The sequence below is a fragment of the Jaculus jaculus genome, chromosome 8 (assembly GCF_020740685.1).
Source record: "Jaculus jaculus isolate mJacJac1 chromosome 8, mJacJac1.mat.Y.cur, whole genome shotgun sequence".
In the NCBI taxonomy this organism is placed as follows: Eukaryota; Metazoa; Chordata; class Mammalia; order Rodentia; family Dipodidae; genus Jaculus; species Jaculus jaculus.
The window spans coordinates 18369340-18375195 of NC_059109.1; positions in this window are offsets into that span (position 1 = coordinate 18369340).

Sequence of the window (5856 nt, forward strand, 5' to 3'; positions counted from 1 at the left end):
CCCCAGTTACTGGCCACTCAATCGGCCCAAAGCAGACACTTAGGGACCATGCTTGGGCCTCTTCCCCTTCAGCTGCCACTTGCAGGCCTGGCGAACTTGCAGCCTGCCCCACGCAGCTGCGTGCAAGCGAGGGTAATTCTAAATGCAGCTCAACACACAAGGGTAAGTGTACTTAAAACATGATGAGGGGCTGGAGAGATGGCTTAGCGGTTAAGCTCTTGGCTGTGAAGCCTAAGGACCCCAGTTCGAGGATCGGTTCCCCAGGACCCACGTTAGCCAGATGCACAAGGGGGCGCACGCGTCTGGAGTTCGTTTGCGGTGGCTGGAGGCCCTGGCGTGCCCATTCTCTCTCTCTATCTGCCTCTTTCTCTGTCACTTTCAAATAAATAAATAAGCATAAAACAAAAAAAAATTAAAACAAAACATGATGAGATTCACTTTTTTGGTCACTTGTCTTGTCACTTGAGTCTCACATGGGAACTTTGTAGATGGCAATGTTGTGCCGTAGTGGCAAACGGTTGCAGACGCCTGCATGTAACCGTCGACTTCCCCCCATCCTACAGACCCGACCTCACTTCCAAGTGCACCAGCCCAGGCGCTGCTGCCCTGACTCCCGATCCACCTCCCTCCAGTTCACAGATGAGGCTGAGACACCAAGAACGTCTAAGGAATGCACAGCAAGGAGGGATTACTAAAGGTTTTATATTTGCCATACTGCAATTCATGCATTTCTTTTGGTAAATTTCTTGGTTATCACTGGGCATGGTGGTGCATGCCTTTAACCCCAGCATTTGGGAAGCAGAGGTAGGAGGATTACTTTGAGTTCAAGGCCACACGGTGAATTCCAGGTCAGCCTGGTCTACAGCAAGACCCTACCTTAAAAAACAAAACAAAAAATTTTCTTGGTTATCTCCTAAAGATAGTGTTTTAATTCTGGTTTCATGAAAGGTCATAAAGTGTTAGCAGCATTCCTGGTTTTTAATATGTATATTCTTTGAAAGTGAAAGAGAGAAACAGAGAGAGAGAGAGAGAGAGAGAGAGAGAAAATTGGCATACCAGTGCCTCCAGCCACTGAAAACAAACTCCCGAAACATGCACCACCTTGCGCATCTGGCTTATGTGGGTACTAGGGTATTGGACCTGGGTCCTTTGGCTTTGTAGGCAAGCATCTTAACCGCTAAGTTATCTCTCCAGCCCCTCCCGCCCCAACTTTTTTTTCAAAAATTTTTTGTTCATTTTTATTTATTTATTTAAGAGAGACAGAGAGAGAAAGAGGAAGATAGAGAGAGAGAGAATGGGCGCTCCAGGGCCTCCAGACACTGCAAACGAAGTCCAGATGTGTGCACCCTCTTGTGCATCTGGCTAACTTGGGTCCTGGGGAACCGAGCCTCGAACCAGGGTCCTTAGGCTACACAGGCAAGTGCTTAACTGCTAAGCCATCTCTCCAGCCCCAACCCCAACTTTTAAAAGACTATTTTATTTACTTGAGGGAGAGAACAGGGCAGATAGCTGGTTTTTAAATTTAACTTATTTTTTAAAAATATTTTTTGTTCATTTTTTATTTATTTATTTGAGAGCGACAGACACAGAGAAAGACAGATAGAGGAAGAGAGAGAGAATGGGCGCGCCAGGGCTTCCAGCCTCTGCAAACGAACTCCAGACGCATGCGCCCCCTTGTGCATCTGGCTAACGTGGGACCTGGGGAACTGAGCCTCGAACCGGGGTCCTTAGGCTTCACAGGCAAGCGCTTAACCGCTAAGCCATCTCTCCAGCCCAACCCCAGATTTTTGATGTCATATAATTTGAGGGCAGCTGATTTCTTTAAACTTTGGTTTTCTTATCTAAAATAGTGTAACACCTTCATAATGTTGTTGACAAATTCTAAGGTTTTTATGCTGCTTAAATATATGTAGTAAGATTAATTAATATGTATGTTATACGAATACATATATTTCCAGAGACTCGGTGCATATGATAATGAGTATTGCCAAGCTGCTTATTCCCAGACTTCCCGACGAATCTATTGGCTTTGATTTTTGTAGCTTCCACAAGAGGGCAGCAAGTCTCTAGCAAGTTAAATTTTCTCTCGGGGTCTGCATGGAAATTGTTTTCTTTGATTTCTGAGAAGCTACTACTGTGAGCACAGGATCATAAGAAAGCTAAACATCATTTGTAATACATTTAGCTATTTAAAAAGATAATTGTTACTATAAGTTGATTTTAGATTTTGATGAATGTGCTATCTCGGTTCTGCTTACAGCACGTGTTGTGCCCAGCTGAGTTTGAGGCTCTCAGCGTGTAGAGAGGTCCCACCACACTTCATGATTACGTCTGTGTGGCCCACCCCCAAGAGTTCTGTGGGAGAGAATGTTAAAGCTGTAGAATGATCTGAAATGCTATCTAAATCAAACTATGGTTATTCAGTAAGAGTTTATTGCTGGACACTCGGGGCTTAAGCTCTCTGTGAATTCTCCTAATTAGAACTAGCTATTGATAGGGAAAATGGAAAAAAAAAATCATAAAGATCCGGATTGCCCTCTGGAGATGCTTAAAATCATACAAGTCGCTCTGTGTAACATGTCTGCGCTCAGCACCACACTGTATAGGGTACATGGTAGCTTTATCAAAATAAAGCTGTTAAATCAAACCTTTTTTTTTTTTTTTTTTGGTTTTTCAAGGTAGGGTCTCACTCTAGCCCAGGCTGACCTGGAATTCACTATGGAGTCTCAGGGTGGCCTCGAACTCACAGTGATCCTCCTACCTCTGCCTCCCGAGTGCTGGGATTAAAGGTGTGCGCCACCACGCTTGTCTGAATCGAAGTTTTGTTTTGTTTTGTTTTGTTTTTTTGCGGCAGTGTGTCCTTTACTGACCTCTCCACCTCTCACTGCCAGGTGCTGAGATCAAAGGCTTGCCCCACCACACCTGATGAAACATTTGCAATATGATATTATTCTTGCCATCTTTTTTTTTTTTTTTTTTTTACAAAAAGAATGAAATAGTTTGGGGGTGTACATCAGCAGTTTTGAGGAGAGATATTTGAGAAAAGTTGATTCCAGGATCCACATTGATGGACTTCAGATACAAAAAATGGTGGGGAGTTGGTGATGTAGATGGCAATAAAGGGAGAAGCAAGCTGACAAGTATGGGGGAGGGGAGAGAAGGAGTGGGGAGACTCAATGGGGTGGAGGCAAAGTCAGAGTATGCATTAGGTCACTACCTCAGTCACTGGACAGTAGTCACCAGAAGGTCTCAAAAAGTCACACAAAAGCCGGTCATGTCATTAAGAGAAGACATGATAGATGACACACACGCGATCTTTGTTTTTTCAGTGTTTACGTTTTCACTCTATATTGCTATATCCCTATGCTCAGAATGTAGTCCAGGTTGACCATGTTGGCTCAGTCTGGCCACCTCTGCCTTCTGAGTGCTGAGGTGACGGACATGCAGCACCAGTCCTGACCACAACACTTCTTGTCTTACATGAGGCAAGTGTTTACCAGGGAGAGGTGAAACCACACTTAAGTAAGACAGCATGTAACAAACATTCATGGCAGTTTTAATTTTAATGGACTCAGACTGAACGTAGCCTGGCTGTCCATCACATGGTGAGCTGCTAGGTGAACTGTGGCATATTCGCTCAGGGCATAAGCTACTGACATGGCCAAAGACACATGAATCTCATAAACACACCAAGCGAAAGAAATCACATGTAAAATGATTTCATTATAGCAACTTCAAGAGTAGGCCAAGCTAATCTCTGGTGAGAAAATTAGAAAAAAATCCTTTCAGTGGGAGAGAACGGATTGGACAGGTAGGGGCTCATGGGGAAGGGGCGCTAGAAATTCTCTTGGGCCACAGGAACACTCTTAGCCTGTGGATTTTTAAAAGACATTTTAGAATGGTTTATTTATTTATGTGTTTATTTATTTATTTATATGAGAGAGAGAGAAAGAGAGAAGAATGGGCAGGCCAGGGCCTCTAGCCACTGCAGACACATGCACTACCTTGGGCATCTGGCTGTTGTATGGATACTGGGGAGTTGAACCTAGTGTTGCAGTCAGGTTTGGATTGCTGACAGAAATCACTCAACCAAGAGCAGCTTGTGGGAAAAAAAAAAAAAAAAGGTTTATTTTGGCCATAATGGCAGGGGAAAATGATGGCATGAGCAGAAGGTGGACATCACCCCCGGCCAACATCATGTGGACAATAGCAACAGGAACGTGTGCCAAACACTGGCAAGGGGACACTGGCTATAACACCCATAAGCCCGCCCCCAACAATCCACTGTGTCCAGGAGGCGTTAATTCTCAAATCTCCATCAGCTGGGAACCTAGCATTCAGAACACCTAAGTTCATGGGGGACACCTGAATCAAACCACCACATTCCACACCTTCCTCCCAAAACTGCTAACCATACATGATGTAAAATGTAATGCATACACTCCATCTTTAAAAGTCTCCATAGTTTATATCAAGCCCAATGATACTCAAACATCCCATAGTCCATTTTTTTTAGGCATTCTTTTTTTTAATTTTAATTTTTATTTATTTGAGAGCGACAGAGAGAGAGAGAGAGAAAGAGGCACATAGAGAGAGAGAGAATTGGCACGCCAGGGCCTCCAGCCACTGCAAACGAACTCCAGATGCGTGCGCCCCCTTGTGCATCTGGCTAACGTGGGACCTGGGGAACCGAGCCTCGAACTGGGGTCCTTAGGCTTCACAGGCAAGTGCTTAACCGCTAAGCCATCTCTCCAGCCCCATAGTCCATTTTTAACTGAGTTATAATACCAAAAATTTCCCTCCCTCAAACCCATAATGGCACAGAATTAACATTAACACTGCAAAAGATGGCACTGGGAACAGCAAAGAAATATTCAACCAAATTCAAGATTTAAAACAACGAGGGCAAACATCAAACTCTGTAGTTCCAAGTCCAACAACTCTAATCAATGTCAAATCTCCAAGTCCCATGATTCTAACCAACAAGTCTCTGGAATTTCAATTATGCCCCTCCAGCTAAGTTACTCACAGTCCTGGAAAACTTCATCAGGACTGGCAGCTCTCCTCAGCAACCATCTCATGGTCCTGGCATCTCTACTGTGTCTCCACTAAAACCCATGGTTCATCCTCATGGCTCCATCAGGTCTCCATGCAAGCATCCAGCAAACCTGTTTCACACTGCCTCTGGCTATTTCCAAAACACAAGATAGTGCTGCAAATTCAATGACCCTCTCTTTCCTGAATTTCTTATACTCCATAATACCATGTCGAGTGCCAATTTGTTAATCCAGAGGGGAAAAAAAAGTAGACTTTGAAGAACAGGACACCCCTTGAGCACTCAGGCCCCTTCAAAAGAGTCTACATCTTCTGTTGTCGCAATGCAGGTCAGCTGGCCCAATCTCAAAGACTCAATCTCTCAATTGCAGCTGAACAGGGAGCAGTTTCAGCCTAAAGATTTCATTTCTGCGCCATATCCCTCTGTTCACACCAGCCCATTTCTATGCAATGTAACCCTGCACAACGTCTCAGGACATGGGCATAACAGCAAGCCTCCCACACAAACTGCTTCTAGCTCAGTCCAAGCAAAGCTTTTTCTCACCCTCATAAGCCAAACCTCATAGCCCATAGTTCTTATTGCATTCAGGTCTTTCAACTCTGACCAGAATAGTCCATCAAGCTGTACTTACAGCACCACAAGGCATCTCCTAGGCCAAGGTTTCAAATCCTTCCACACTCCTCTTGAAAATCAGCTCCAAAAGGCCAAAGCCAACTTTACTATTACAATCAGGTTCATATTTCTGGAAGAAATCACCCAGCCAAGACCAGCCTGTGGGGGAAGTAAAGAGGTTTATTTTG